A 17,105-nucleotide genomic window follows, 5' to 3' on the forward strand; every position below is an offset into this window, starting at 1 on the left:
CAGTAGTTAGCTGGAGAGTGTTTTCAGGGCCATAACATAAACGTGATACCTTCATGAAAAAAAGGCCAAATTGCATTCCTTCTGAATCACTCTGAGATCATCTCAGAACTTTATGAAACTGAACTAAGGACATTACAGAAGAACAATTGCTTTCACAAACTGAAATGCTAGGAGTTATGTTTTAATAAAACAAACTGAGCAAAAATCAATGCAACCAGACAGAATTAAATGTGATATGGTTAAAGTCAAGTATATTAAATAAAGTAAAAAAAAAACACTGTTACCATCAAACTAAGTAGTAAAAAATGACATTCTCAATAGCCTGCCTGTATGTGTGCTCTCTATTCTAAGCTCTTATGAAACTGAATGTGGGAATTTGCCTATGAGCAGCGTCAATTATGTGTTTTTGCTTGATTTTTAATCCCTCTGAAGATAATTAGACTGTAATAAAAAAAAAATCAGTTGGATTTTAAATGTAAGTTAGTCCACAGAATACTCTTTGTCATGTTAATGAATGCTTTCTTATAAAATGTTACTGGTGCTGGGGAATATTTCACCGCTGCAATGTTTGGGGTGATCAATAAGTCAGCAGACAAGATGTAAAGTTAATATTTCAGAAGTGCTTTTTGAACGTGATTAAAATCTGGTAATAAAAGCATCATAGATTCATAGCTTTCTTTCTCCTCTATTTATAATATCAGATGCAGGATTTTCAATGGCTCAGTTTGATGTAGTATTCATTGCCAAGGGCACCGGCAGTCAGTTATGCGCGTTAAATGTTGTAGAGAAAATAGCTGTATGAAGAGGTCCCACTTTATTATACTCAAGCTGTGAATGCTTTATTTTTCAGGAGAGCCATTTGCTCCCACCTTCATTGCTTTGTGCACATTCTCCCCAGATATTCCACCGCGGTAGTTAAATGGTTCTGTCTTTAATAAGTCAGTTTTGTCTCCTGTTGAGGTTTTTTAAAATTCATTCACCACGCTTCTATCCCCATTGGAGCATGACTGGGGGAGAGCAACACTGAGTACAAAAGGTTTTCTGGATTGAAGGCATTTTTACAGAGACAGCTATTTTTGAACTTTTCTTTGAATGTTTTTATTTGACGAATACGTATATGAGGGAAAAGAGCATTTTATAAAGTAGTTGTTTTCTGCAGCGAGGCATTATTGATTAATAGTGGATAGATGGGAAGGAGAAAGGGTCCTATTGTAGCAAAATGTCTTATTGAAATCTAGGTCATTTCAGTTCAGTACAGAGAAATACAGTGGATTCTCAAAAACATACACTGGTACTGCAGTGTATGTTTTCCTGGGTCTAAAAAGTATCTTAATACATATTTATGAACTAATGAAGGTGGCCACTACATTTTTCACAGAATATGACATTTTTCTTGATTCATGCATTACTTGTTTTATGGAAAACAAGCCATGTGAAGGGGCCACTTTCATATTAATCATATAAATCTTGGAAAACATGCAATAAATATATTAACAACCATTTTCTCATGTACATAGCCTTTGTACTTTTTAAATGGTCATTTACAGAAGACTTACATGTTTTCTTTCTTTTCTTTTTCATTTATGTCAATGTCATCTTAAAGTCCAGACACACAGAGGTCAGTTAGATGACGTAATCTGAATTTCTAAATACGTACTGTTCTTTAACTGATGGATGACTTGCCTAAAGGCGTTTCCACACTTTGGGGATGCATTTAGGGATGTTCTGTATGTCCATCAAAAAAAAAGCAAATGCGCTGCTCAAAATAATTTAGGAACACTTTAGAAACATATCAGATATCAATGGGAAAAAAATATTATGATGGTTATCTATACTCATATGGGTAATCCCAAAAAGTTGAGGTAATGTGTCACGAACAAAAGGATGGAAATACAAATGATCAACCTATGGCTGAATTCAAAGACATCCTGAAAAGTAAACAAATGCCTATTTTGCTGAAAATTCATTGCAGCAACACAAAATAGTACTGAGTAGTTTGTATGGCCTCCACATGCACGCCTGCACCTAATGAGGTGACAGATGATGTCTCGGGGGGATCTCCTCCCATATCAGGACCAGTGCATCAGTGGACAGTCTGAAGTGCAATCTGGTGGAGTCAGATAGACTGAAACATAATGTTCCAGAGGTGCTCTATTGGATTTATGTCAGGTGAGCGTTGGGAGCCAGTCAATGGTATCAGTTTGTTCATCCTCCAAGAATTTCCTGCATATTCTCACCACATGAAGCCAGGCACTGCCGTGCATAAAGAGGAATCCAGGACCCACTGCACCAGCATAGGGTCTGACAGGCGATCCAAGGATTTCCTCATGACACCTAATGGTAGTAAGGGTGCCGTTGCCTAACCCCTTAAGGTCTGTGTATCCCTCCATGGATATTTTTCCCCAGACCATCAGTGACCCTCCACCAAACCGGTCACGCTGAATGATGTTACAGCCAGGATAATGCTCTCCACCATCATAAAAGCCAAACCAGACCCTTTCAGTCTGTGACATGTACTCAGGGTGAACCTGCTCTCATCTGTGCAAAGCACAGGGCACCAGTGGTGGACCTGACAATTCTGATATTCACTGGCAAATGCCAATCGGGCTCCACGGTGACACACAGTAAGCACAGGGCTGACTAGAGGACGCTGAAGTCTGTTTCTGATTGTTTGGTCAGAGTCATTCACACCAGTGGGCTGTGGGAGGTCATTTTGTGGCACTCCGACAGTGCTCATACTGTTCCTCCTTGCACAAAAGAGCAAACCTATAATGGGATGTTTCCAGGAGGAGTTGGACTACCTGTGCAGCTCTGTAGGGTCCAGGTATTGCCTCATGCTACGAGTAATGACATTGACCCTAGCCAAATTAAGGCACTGTTTATGAATGCTGAAAGCGTGATGCAACTTCTTTCTTTTTTTTGACTTAGTCACACAGTTATTTCCAACCTATGCCTGGCCACTGGCTCTCTGATGCTACTTAAGACATGCTCTCATTCCAGTAGAAGAAGATTTCTATTCAGCTACATGTTGTCGTCACAGACTGCAGCAGAGGCCAGAAACAAACCAGGGCGATGTTGTTTTTTCAATAAAAATTAAATTCACTGTATATGATTGAAGAGTACGTGTGAAAAACTGGAGATGCAGCCAGCCAGAGAATTTCTCTCGGGATGTGAAACCGGAATAATAATGACACACAACTGAGAGGAGCGGAGGGATTTCTGTGAACCAACCCTGTCACAACAGAGACCAGAATAGTGGTATTTTGAGTAAAGGGGATCATTACTTTAGTCACTGTGGCAAGACTTGGTAAATCCCAGAAGGCAGCACGAGTAGAATTGAAGTCTTAATTTTTTGGATCTTCTTTCCTCCACATGAAAATAAAATAAAACGAGTGGACGCACAATTTGAGTTGCGTATCTTTTACATTTTTGTTATGCTTGATGGTTTTCTCCAGCTAGTCATTTGTGGCCTTATGAATAATTCAAGTGTGAAAAATCAAAATGAAATGCAAGAGCGAAATATATGTCACACAAGGTTTAACATAATAATAAAGCCTCCACTGTTGATTGTCATCTAGATCTGGCTTCGTTTCAGCCACGCATTCTTGCCATTTCACACCTTCAGCCCGGCTGATGGAAAGAACAATCATATTATATCAGCTGAATCATTGCTCTTAACATGTGTGGAGCTCCGTTACAGCTATCGCTTGGAGTCAGGGAACAATCGTGACAACGTGCTGGAGAGGATTAAACGCGACGGTGCTCTTTGTGGACAAGTCATATACATGCCAGACATATAATTATGATTAGAGGGAATCTCCAATAAATGTTAATTGAATTAGGAATTCAGATAGAGCTCTGTCGAGTTTGATGAATGTGTGATGATTCAAACTTGTTTCTGCTGTAAAAATGCTGATTTTAATTTGGTCAGAATCGTGGGTATGTTAAATAGATCATGCTGCTGAGTTGTTTCATTCCCATCTCTGCTCAATTATACATTTTTCTAATGAAATTAAAGGAAAGTGCAGTGGTGTGAAAGGTTGCTCAGAGTGGTAGTATGAATCCAAGTTTTATTGCTTTCTGCTCTGTTGCTCAAAAGTACCATTCATTATAAAACAAAACAGGGGAGACTGCAGCAGAAAGCACTGCTGAAAACGCTGCTATATTACCCGTAATCAGTGGAAGTGCCATCATTTTGTAAGGGCTGACAAGCCAGTCCCCTTCCAGACAGGCACCTGGAGGATGTTTACATCTTTAATCTGAATCTCAATGAATGTGCATTTAATTTATAAAGACACAGTCAGGTGTTTGCTTGTAATTGAGAGTTATTTTCTGCCAGTGAGCTTGATCACATCCATTATAAATGATTATGTGGCCATCCATGGAGCTACTGTTGCTTTCAAGCAATATTTGCAAGCTAGATTGGTTGTTTTTACACATTTCAATGCAAACAGCGGCTGTTCATACTCATAAAACCGAACACTGCTAAATGTATATGTGCATTGTCATAATAGTGTCACTGATGCTGATGTGCTACACAGAGTGAAAACAACCTGCCTTACTAACATTAGAAGACTATCAAACTTATGTAGTGTAGCATTATATTGCTGGCGGGATGATAACATGAAAGACAGCCGTTCTCCTAAGAGCGTTTTCAAAGGATGGTAAAAGTTTTCACTACAAAAAAGCTTCTTGCACATAGATAGCCTGTAACCAGTGTAAGAGTTTTTAAAACAGTGACCCCATGAGATTTTCACCTTAAATCAGGGAGATATAGATAAAGGTCAGAAAGCAATTTAAGCGCTTCTGCAGGTCTGCTCAGAAGCTTAATTTGATAAGGGGATCATAAGAAAGGTCTTGCCAGTGGAATTGGTTTTACTGCCACAGAGCTGTAATGAGAAAGCAGCTGTTAACAGGTGCCCCATTTTGCCACTTTTTTAGAGTAACTGCGATGCTTGCTAAATTTATTGTCCATCCATCCAAAATGCAACTGTTGCACCTGCTTCTCTTTGGGAGAGACTGCTAAGCATATCTATCTGATGTCCAATTGCCATTCACCTTAAACAGAATAATACATACAAATTAGGATTTTCTTCTCTTATTTTGTATTGAATTAGAAAATTATTATTTGTAAAAAATTGAGTGGTCATTAAGATGCTGGAGCAAATAATTTCCTCATACTCTCAATCTTAGAGAAGCATGATTAGGTAGCTATAGCTGTGGTGACTGATATCGTTAGCCTATGTACAAGCTTATACAAAAAAGCCTTGTTTCATGTTTCCAGCCACATTAATGGCACAAAGGATTATTTTATCAGTATTTGTATGTTGGTAAGATAATTGTTTGAGAAGCCTCCTGGATTATCCTCCAATGTCACACAGTAAACGTCAGTGATCCGCAAACAGGATTAGAGCTTAATCTTCTTATTAAATTGTCATTCATGTGCTATATAATGACGCAGTCCATCTGCAAAATCACTCTAATCTTTATTACAAAATAAAGACATTCTACCTACACACTTTTATTTACACATTGTGCATTTCTTCATTCAATATTTTTGGAATAAGACAAGAGTACAACTAAAGACTTTTAATGCAGTTTGATAACGTGCTTTACATATGCAGTGTTAATGCAGGAATGATCAGCCAGGGATCAAAATGGAAACTTTTTACTTGGTGTAACTCTTTAGAATTGACAGGGCATTTGACTGATTTTCCTTGGATACCTCGATAGAGAAAGTACAGAGTCAATGGAACATTGAATGGCTGCCAGGCACTGCTAAAAGGAAATCCATGCATTCAGGACAGAGATAATGAAACAGAGTTAAGTCAAATCTTAAGACACGTACGAGTAACTCGCTCTCAGTCCCGTAACAGTAAAGATTTTCTCCTTTAACTGAAATCTAGTTATTCTCTGCTCATGATGGACAGCTTATAAAATGAAGGCAGTTGCTCTCAGTCCTTTTTAATCCTGAGGTTATGGGAACTAAGTGCACTTAGCTTTTCTCCACTAAACTTATTTGGCAGATATCAGCTCCTTTTCTGTGGCACTGTGTAGGACAACAAATTTGCCTTTGATAACGGGATTTGAATGTAAGTACTCACAATGCAGGCGATTGTTGAGGAGGCGAGGAATTACCATTCGCTTTGGTGCACTTGACCTTAAGAAGTCACACTGGCTTCAGTCAGAATGTGGTTTTCTTGAGTAATATTTTTGTAAAATTTTCATGTCTTAATCGTATACGCCTTCACTTACTATCAGTCATATTGCTGATAAATTAGGCCTTTCAATCCCCCAAGCATCATAAATAATGATAATGACTTACAGGAGCTTTGATGAGGAACCATCTCTGTGTTTTTGTGGTCAAAGTGCCCTTGAACATAAATAATGGTGCCTGAAAAATGTCTTTTTTGGAGTACTTGTGCTCTGCTCGTTAGCTGAAACTATACAGCTCAATGTGGCTTTTGCAGCTTGGTAGCCTTAAATTGCATTGTTGCTGTAATGTGTCTGATCAATCTACTTCGCTGTTACAAATGCCTTAGAGTGCAAAAAAATATAATGCTAAATTACTCCGAGATTAGATTTTTATAATAGGTTTCACATGAGGGGCATGTGTACGTCTTTTCCTGGAGAGCCTAGCTCATTTAACACTTCCATCGTGGCAATCTGTTCACGGGGTGGAAAGAGATTTGTGGTAAATTGTGGAGTTTGAGGAACGGTAGCCGCAGGGATTTCCTTTGAATGTACTTTTAATTTCAAATGAGACACCGGTGTAAAACCAAGCCAAGAAATGCACACATTAAAACAAAAAAAATTGATTTGTGCTGACTGAGCTGGATTTTTTTGCAGGTCTCATTTGATAGCAAATGTTTTTTGAGGAATACATAGACTGTCTTTTTTCATGTCAGAGATAAGTGTTCTGGCAAATCCATCATGTGCCGCCTGCTGTCAGACTGTGGGAAAAACAATTAAAGGTTCCACGCACAGGTCGAGTTGCTCCGATAGTCAATGAAGGCAACCTCTCTGGGTGGGCCGAGAAAAGATAGATTCATTAGGAAGTGCCAGGGGAGGTGGGGTGGATGTGTAAGACAATTAAATGACCTACACTGGAGGGGACTGAGGACTCGGGGGACTAAAAAGATGAAGGGAAAAGCCAACTGTTCAACAAACAAGTTCCTAGAACAAAGTTTGCACAGTACACTGTAATTATTAAGCAATTATAGGGATTTGGGTCAAAAAGGAAAATGGTAGACACTGACAGTGAAGTCATTATGGTGATCGAAGAGCTTAGAGGGTGTTAAAACTTCAGCATATTGAACTGTAAGACTTTGGAGTGTCCCCTGAAGGTCAGTGATATGCACACAGACACAGCTACACATTAATTTGTATACAAGCAGCCAGCAGAAGCACATTCTTGGCATTCGGTCAAGTCACAGACAATGTACAATATGGCCACAGATGACGCTGCTGTGTCGGTGCACGAAAGTGGCCTTCCAGATGCCCGTGCATGGTCGCTCAGTTAATCAAACACTCAGTTCATTAATGCTGCTTGTCACTAGTGTCAACAATCGAGAAAGTGCTGAGTATTGAATCGCGGAGGACTTTGTTCGCTAAGCATTCTTGGCGTGGCATTGATTTTAGCCGATAGTCCTTTAGCCCTCAGGCAGCAGGATGTAGCTCATTGATGAGACATTTTATCAGGGAAAAGGTCAGCCCGAGTGATTGATATTCTCTTTTATGAGTCGTAATATGGACGATATTAGTTGTGAACTTTGACTGCTCAATCTCAATGACATTTACTACAACCTGGCCATTAAAAAACGATATAGGAGTGAGACTGAATAACAATAACGTCCTTATTTTTGTGTATTTGAATGTTGAGCATCTATAAAACATGCGCTGCTGTCTTGCATATGACGGTGACAGCCCTTTTGGGGTCTTTGTTCGAGTGTTGTTTATGGCTCCTAAATGTGAGCCTGGGTAGATGGTGGTATTGATTATTTGTCTTAACATTGATCCATGCCGATAACCTTATGTTCAGTAAGGAATGGATTGAAGGAATTTAGAAGATCGAGATTATCTTAGAGAAGTTAAACTGGGCATAATCTTTTGCTAGCTATTTCATGCCCATGAAATAGCTAGCTTAACAACCACTCTACAGATTAGCATAAATGTGTGTGGACATTTAGTACATACTGACTTATGTGATGCAAGACATTTGAAGAACATAACACTTACTGACTTAAGTTAACAAAATGAATGAAGTACAAGTACATCTCCATTATTTGCCAGAACTTAACATACTAACACGCTAACCTGTGACGATGGACACCGTGCTAAATGTATGTTATAATGCCACAGTTAGCATTCTGCTTAAAGCACTGCACATGCTCTATTTTGGGGATTTTGACTGTAGATCTGTAGCCATGTTCAGGCAAAGCTTAAATGAACTTCATAGTTCCGTTTGTCAATACTCGCAAAAGTCACTTTATGCCTAATGAAGTGCACTGGAAGACTTAGTCAGCACCCAAGCCATACCTTGTCATAAACAGAACTTCATTTCATGACAAGGTGATATCCATACTTCTGACTGGAGGCACTGAACTAGCAATTCCGTTGTATTTGCATACGCGTATTTCTCATCTTGTTCTGCTTACAGTGGCAAATTTACTTCTCAGCGTGATACTGAAGGGTCCATGCATAGCTAATGCTCAACGGTAAATTACACTAATTGTTTTAAACCCTGACATACCGGCACAATTATACCTGTCTCAGCAGTGCAGGCAAATGTATTATTGATCAAAATGTTCGCTCGTTAAATGATATCCTATTGCAGCAGGAAGGGTAGGGAGCAAGGGAGATGTATGCATGGGGAAGAAACTGATTTTCTACCCGATCCATTCACCTGTGATAAACTTCTCATTCTTGCTCTGATAGGTCACTTTGTTCACTTTAGCAAACTCACAAAATACATGAATGACTCTCAAGTTCCTCTCTTGACAAACTGGATCCTTACATTCACTGAAGTGCTGTCCTGTAAGTCGCAGCCAATAAGGAAAAAACATTCCTTAAAAATCCCCTTAATATGCAACATTCATTGCAATGAGAGCCTCATCAGTAGTTGCAAGAAGTTTGATGCTAATATTTATAACAAATCTATACTGTACAGTGCATTCATGATGTATTTATAGCCTCTTACTTTTGTGCATTCTATATATTTGTTCAAACATTTAATATGGAAAACCCCCTGAAATTTGTCATTTTTGAAAGCCTTAAGACTCATCACTGTGTACACCGAAATGTGTCTTAGAGTCATTCCACGAGAATAGCTAAAATTGGACTTGGATATTTTCACATTTTTTACCAAAATGTATTATTTATATGTATATCCCACATCATTAAGGATATATTTAACTATCAGAAAAATGTATTTTCCCATCTCAGGCATTAGTTTTCTTTTATTATTGATCATATTTTTAAGATGTAGTGACTGTAATTCTTCAACCCTGTTATGGACATTTTGGAGGCTCTCTGAATATTATCATAAAATGTATTTCTAAAGAAATCAATATGTTTACATTAGTTAGATGTCCCCCATACTAATTCAATAATTTTACATAGAAAAATGACATAAAATCACACATTTTTACCCTTTTAAATCCTGAAATGTAACTAATGAGTGAAAGCAATCTTTTCATTTTTCATCAAAAATTTAGTTTAACTAAGAATTGTAATCTAAATCAATGATCAGATGATAGCGCTCAATATTTTAGACAGAAATCAGCAAACATTAAATTATTTTTTCAACATTTTAAGAAAATTATATATGAAAATGTAGGTGTGACGGGGTTGAGACTAGCATAACAGGGTTGAAGATGGTAACAGGGTTGAAGAGACAAATACAGCTTTACATATAAACAGTTGTTTACTCTTAAATTCAATGTACAGGGCTTTCCATTAGCATTATATCTCACTTTGTAACCATAGGAAGGACACCAGATACAAATTACCGTAGAATCAAGTTTTATTAATCTCAAGTAAAAACAACCACAACAGCACATTAACAACTAGCAAACATTGTGAAGTGAATTGCTCAAATGTAACATAATGCGTGTGTGTGTGTGTCTAGGCATAAGAGAGCCTCATGAGGTGTGCTAAAAGTCACCTCATCCTTGCTCCGATAACATACAATTAAACTTGATGAACTGGTTGAACTAATAACAATAATAATCAGTTAACGATTTCAATGTGTCTGTCTGTATCAGTGCCTGTGTCCATGTCAGAGTGTTTTTGCATGTGTGTGCCTGCATCAGTGTGTCTGTATATAATCATGAATGTGACGGTTGTTTTATGAATTCATCTTGTGAGTCGGTTCCACACCTCTTTCAAGACTTCCACATGGTGCTTTGTCACAGCCCGTGGGGGTGGAATGAGTTCAAGGACATCATCAAACAGGTACCAGAGGATATCATCCTTATGCGGCCAGAAGAATCGGTTTAACCCAACACGATGCATGCATTTGACCTGGACTTGTGTTGTTTGTATTTTTAGAATGATGCCTGGATATAAATCATCATCATATCTGAGAATACACCATTTACCAATCAGCTCTGGACTTTCCCACTGGATTTCTTTTTCTGGATTCCCCCCACTGCCTGTCTGTGATACAGCCGTTTCTATCTTCTGGCCAAAAGTGAAACACTTGGTGTTGAAGCACTTGCAGTTAAACTGCTTCCGTGTTGTGCACATGCAGCTTACATCACGAACCATCAGTTCTCCTGGAGCTACAGTAACGACCTGGTGAATTCTCATGGTTCCAGGAACAGCTGGTATCTGCTTCGGCATTTTCTCCATAGCTTCCTCAACATCTTCACTTTTCACAAAGAACAGTTTCACACTTGTGTTTGTTTCAGACAAGGCCCTGAATAACTCTTCTGCATCTGGGATGTCATGCCCCTTTGCTACCATCATGTCAGCTGCTCTTTTTAAGGCTCCCCCGACACCATCTGGTGCTCCTTTTCCATGACTAGCCTCAAAAAAATTCCAAGAACCAGCCTTGAATCCTCTTCTGTCCAGTTCTGTAGTGAAAAGGTAGAAGTTTCCTCGTTGTTTGTATTGCATACAGGGTCCGTCGCTTAAAAAGTGCAGCACAGACACTTGTGGATGTTGGCCTTGAAGGTAATCTAGCACAGGATTTAGGTGCTGCCATATTGCTGGAGGGCCTTTATGTCTACTGGGAGAGATGGTGCTAAAGCTCACAGGCTCTGAGAGTCCACCAACATACAACACACCAGTATGAAGGGTGGCCTGCTGATGTGAAGCCCCAAAGTGGACCGCCTGAACTTGAGAACTGTATTTACAGCTGTAGTTTTCTGAGAAGTCAACATGTATCAAAGCCTCGTCCCCTGACATGTTGTTCTTCAGCTCACGGCAGAAGGCATACTGCTGCTTGATATTAAAGTGATGCATTTTAAATTTCTTTACAAAGCTCTGGAAGAGCTCAATGAGGTCCTCTTGTGTGCCCTCCACAGATTTCTTGACTGTCACCTTGACAGTTGCCTTTTCTCCCTTTTTGTCTATCTCCTTTTCCTCTATCACCCACTGGGTAAATGATGTGGTTGCGGTGCTGTTGTATGCACTTGTGATGTGGACAGTTTTGTCCTTGCAATGGGCACACTCTCCATACATACAACTCTTGCTGGATGAGTTGCAGCAAACCTTCTCTATCAACTCTTCAATGTTGGCAGTCTCAATGAGTTTCAACTGACGGAGCTTCACTGCCAGAAAGCTGAGATTTTCATGCAACTTACACATGCATGTGTCACGTTCAGAGAGTGTTGGATTCACAACCCAAAAGGGGCGAAGATGACAGAAAAGGGAATAGGATATCATCTGGTCTGGGTTTTCTGCCAAAAACCTTCTGTGGATATTTTCTATCGTGTCCATCAGGAACCTCTTCTGCATTTTTAATTTGTCCTTTGTGAGTGTTTGTTTGGTTCCTGTGGTCATTCTACTCACGTCATCCCTGAGATAGAACGCCTTGATTCTTTTTTTGAAGTCTTCAGTGAACCTGCTGGTCATCTTTCTTTCAAAATTAAGACTGTCATGATGTCTAAAATTCTTGTTTGAAAATCCGAGGGAGTCACTTGCAAACTTTTGCAACCTGTATTTTTTTATAATTCTCCCTGTCGCAACTTTGGCAATCAGTTGCCTTTCTCTGTCCTTGGTGGCTTTTTTGTATTTATTCCTAATATCTTCAATGAGTGATTCATGGAAAAGTAAGGTTTTTTTTATTTGGGGGTTAACGAAGCAATTTGAAGTGAGTCGTGTTATTTTCGACTGTGGGGAATCCGAAAATTTCTTTGAACGTTGGCACCTTTTTTTGTATTTTTCTTTGCTTTTTCTTTCTTTTTCAAGTTTTTCCTGGAGTTTCCGCTATTTGCCTCTTGAGTTAATTTTTTTCTGTTCTGTACTTTTTCCGAGCCACCAGACGTTGCCTATAAAATAAAACAATAAAAGTTGATTTGGGTGTGGAAAATTATGCCGTTTCCTCCTGCCCTCCCTGTTTCTAAAATGACATTGTGAAAGTGACATAAAATGACATTTTCACTATAACACTGTTATAGTTATACTACCCATTGCCCTAACCTTGAAGATCTTGGCTGTGAAGGCTGCTCTGGGTGATCTCCCTGATCAGGACTCTGTGGAGGAGTGCTAATGTTCTTGAGCACTTCTTTCCTCTCCTTGCTCCTATGGTAAGCTGCTCTCCACATTTTTCTTTTCTTATGCTGTTCTCTTTTACTCAGTTCATTAATTGCTTTCTTCTTCCCTGCCTCTACATTCTTTCTCCATCTCTCACGCTCACTCTGCAGGTATCTCTCCCTTCTTTCAGGATCAGCTTTAAGGCGTTCCCGATACTTCCTTTGCCTTTCTGCTGCTGTTGTTGGTGCCATCTTACTTGCATCCTTAACATGTAACATAAATCACATTCAGCATGCATGCAGTATAAAAATGGTGATTGAATATAATAATAATTAATTTAAATAATTGGATAACTTAACAACCAAAGTATTAAAATCTCAACCCCATCACAATCTCACAACCCCGTTACAATCAAAAACATAACAGGGTTGAGTGTGACGGGGTTGAGATTTTTGCACAAACTGGCCGCTGCTCAATATAGTGAATACCAGACAGAGAGCACATGGCATGCATGAAATTCAAAATCACCATATATTCATGAACTAACAAAAAACGTTTTCATAAGTAATAGTTTTCTATCTTTTTTTCATGTTACGGTGTTGAGTCATTGAGGTTGACGACCACAATATCACAAGATAAATGACTAAAATAAAGGAAAAGATGGGAGCAACTTGCCTGTCTCTGTGGTCCTGTTGTCCAAAAGACTTCAGTGATGTCACTTCCTGATGTATATGGAATTCTGGATCACACCATTGTATTTATGGGGGTAGGATCATTCGTGTAACGGGGTTGAGGGGTTACTCAGGTACAGAAATAATTGTGATTTTAATGAATAATTAACAATTAAATTTGAAAAAAACAAATAGTAACAACAAAAGAGCACAAATAGATGTTTAGGTTGATATCAAAATTTATTGACTTTTTAAAAAGTTTTATTTGGTATTTTCAAAGTAAACTTTCATCAAGGCCATGAGGGACATGACAAAATAGGTGGTGTCAAATGAAAAAACTGTATTATTTCCCATAAAAAGATAAAAAATTAGTTCATTTTTTTACACTGTATTAAAGGGTACATTTTAATATATATGTAAAGCTGTTTAAATTGAAAGTTTGGCGACCAAATAGATGAAATACGCCATAAGAGGTGAGAGGGACTCAAATTGTGCCATTTTCATGGAATGACTCCTTAATTATCATTAAGCCTTGTGAGGAGCTGCACTGGTTTCTCCTAGTGTGTGCCAAAATGAACTGATTGGACACAGTTGAGTCCATAAGGTCATACATTAAACAAGTCCAAGACAAAACCCAAGCCAAGTAACTCTCTGTAGACCGCTGGTATAAAACTGCACCCATGCATAGATCATGATACGGGTCAAAAAAAGCCTAGCAAGTGACCTAATTCTGAAATGGAATAAGTTTCCAACTGCCAGCACTCTTCCCAAAGTTTGGAAAAGAATAATCATTTAAAGGCGCTCAGTCAGTGAAATGACCGAGGACCAAACTGCCTCTCTAACAGCTTCAGAAGTCTACTGCAGAGATGGGAGAGCCTACCAGAACTACCTAAGCAGCTCCTGATCAATCTTGGTTGTGATAGTAAAAATTCTCAAATCTAAGACAAAAAATTTAACGCTGTATTTTGTGAATACCAGATCATCACCTGGCTAATGGGGAAAGGGCATTGAGGACGCTGCTCCACACTAGGCAACAGTTCATCTTTCAGCATGACTGCAAACTAAAACATGCAGCCTCGGCAGTGCTGGAATAGCTGCAGGTCAATTTTCTGTTTATACAAGAGTAGCTAAGTAGCCCCAACACGGACCCCCATAGTATATCTGTAGAGAGGCGTGGAGATGGCAGTTCAGACACAGGCAAACAGGCCTTCCAACAGTACCGACTGGAGAGTCTGAACTTTAACAATAAGATATTTTTAAATATATATACATATGTATATAGATTTGTTTTAAAAACAGTTTAAAACATTCAAAAATATATTACAATGTGAAGAAGAAAATGTTAAAACATGTTTATTTAATGTATTTTTATTTTAACCAGATAGTGCTTACCCATACACTCATTTAATACCACTTTGTTACTCTTGCATAGAAGCATTCAATGACTAAAACAATAAAGGCGACAGTGCCTGCGACTCAACCAGTGGGGAGTCCCAGATGTAAGGCTACATCTTCACATGTAGCTTATCCACCAGATAATCTTCAGTCTTATTTCTACATTGCTTTAAGCACCCTTTAAGTATTATAACACAAGCATGTGTAGAAGTGGCATCATTTGCAGCTACATTTAAGTGACTATTTCACTGAATTGTAGTTCTGGGAGTGGGGAATGCTGTATAAACTGTATCAACAGCAGGTGTAATTATCTTAGCACAAAAACTGTCCTCTTGAAACTCACTTAGCAAAAACCTTAACTATTGCTAATCCAGGCTCCACATTTTATTCTTGTAAAGATGAAATTGATAACTTTACAATGCCCAAGAGTGCATAATGCTTATTTTATAAACCTTTTTGCTATGTGTTGATCCAGTTTGCCGCTGACTGTTTTAATTTATGCCCGGGCTTGAAATCGCTATTGAACATCACGGGGGCCAAGTGTTCCAAGCAATAACATGAATAATCCATTGGCAGTTCCTGTTAGACCAAAACAGAATGAGGCCATTCTCAATCACCATTATACTCAGGGGGAGTGCAACCAGGCTGTAGCAGCATTAGCCTTTCCTACTAAAAACTGATCACATTTTGCCTTTTGAAGTTGTAATCCATCTCACTAATAGGTGCACTTCGGGGTATTTAATATTAAATATTCTGCAAATGTATAATCACTTCATGAAAGAAATGGGTTTTGGAGAATTTCTTTTTTCTTTTCTTTTGCAGGCCCAAGTGCAATATATACTTTCATCCACATGAAAAAGCAAACTCAGTAATGCTGAGAGTGATTTGTGTTTGTATTATATTGAAAATATAAATAATAAATTTATAGGCTTTAGGCTTTTAATCGACCACAAGTAAGTAAGTTATGAGTGATCTACCAATTATGAGTAGCGTTTCAACTTTGTGAGTTTACAGTGGATATGCAAATCTGTTGATGGTTCCAGCTAGCTTCACATCCTGACATTGCGCGTCAGAGTTAACTTATGAAACTCGTGAACGCATGATTCTTTCCTTAAACACAGAAAACGTTTGCCCGCACAGCGCGCACTTCAGAAGAAAATGGATATATCTCACCGCTTCTTGGCATGGAGACCACTTTAAATTCATCACACAGACCTATTGCCTATGCCGTGCACGTTTGTCAATCTGCCTGTGAAATGAAGAGCCAGGGGCTACTGACCCAGACACATCAGCTCCTTTTTGGCCTCTAACAACACTTTCTGAAGTCTTCACATTCACACATTGATTCATTATTTTCAGTTTGCTGCTGCCTTCGAGGACACGGCTCAGTTTTTGTGTGGAGCGAGTGGGCAACAAGTACAGTTTATACAAAGTGGTTATGATGGCTGATGCAACAGACTTTGAATAATGAATATAAAATAAAATGCATGAAAGTGAAAAGCTTTATCTTTTAAATGAAACCTTTGGGATGTACAGTTGCTACGAACATATAGTACTGTGCAAAGGTCTTGAGCCACCCTTCATTTCTTTATATAGATTTCTAGGAAAATGGGAAATGGATGCATTGATATGTTGATCTATTAGATGGAAATACAGTATATTCGGCAAAACAGCATTTGTATGTTTCTAAAATCAATATTTGGTATGAGCACCTTTATGCTTTAACGCACACAGAACTGTCTTAGGCAAGCGTTCTTGTCATTTCTTTCATATTCTTCAGGAATAATTCTTCAGGCTTTTTCAAAGCTCTTCTTGGGATGTTGGCTGTCTTTTATTCAGTTCTGATGATCCCACAATTTCAGTGATGTTGAGGCTCTGGAGAGGCCAATCCATGACTGACAGTGTCCTCACCTAGTTTCTGACCAGTTATCGTTTTCCTGGCTGGCAGTGCATTTGGGATGATTGTCGTGCTGAAAAATCAACCAGTTGCTTTACAAATGGAAATGCATGTTATGTTTCTGCATTTATTATTTCATTAATTTTAACAAAATCCCCAACAAGCACCACAGGCTGAAATTAATGGTTGTCAAACTGTGTTATCCTTAGTTTTTTTTTCAGTAAATCAGCTAAAATAATCTGAACAGATTCTGTGGTTTGGCAACAGTCTGCTAACTTGCTATTTTGTCTGTTCCTCGGTTTACGTGGCTTTTTTCAATGCTTGAATGATTTATTGGTCAATGTTTAGTGGAATACAAAATACATTGCCTTAAATTGCATTGCATCTGAAAAAGATCAGATATGAGGTCTGAACTGAAAATGAGTGAAAAAGCAGCCAAT

General features: G+C 38.6%; 1 protein-coding gene and 1 pseudogene across 1 annotated transcript in view; one reads left to right on the forward strand and one right to left on the reverse strand.

The window, feature by feature from the left end:
* The window catches only part of LOC102797300 (uncharacterized), a 64,953-nt gene that overhangs the window by 13,489 nt on the left and 34,359 nt on the right, over positions 1-17,105 (forward strand). The gene's annotated exons all lie outside the window — the stretch shown is intronic.
* Positions 10,348-12,293, reverse strand: LOC118453608 (uncharacterized; annotated as a pseudogene).

This window comes from Neolamprologus brichardi, chromosome 7, assembly GCF_056152115.1.
Source record: "Neolamprologus brichardi isolate AB-2024 chromosome 7, ASM5615211v1, whole genome shotgun sequence".
In the NCBI taxonomy this organism is placed as follows: domain Eukaryota; kingdom Metazoa; phylum Chordata; class Actinopteri; order Cichliformes; family Cichlidae; genus Neolamprologus; species Neolamprologus brichardi.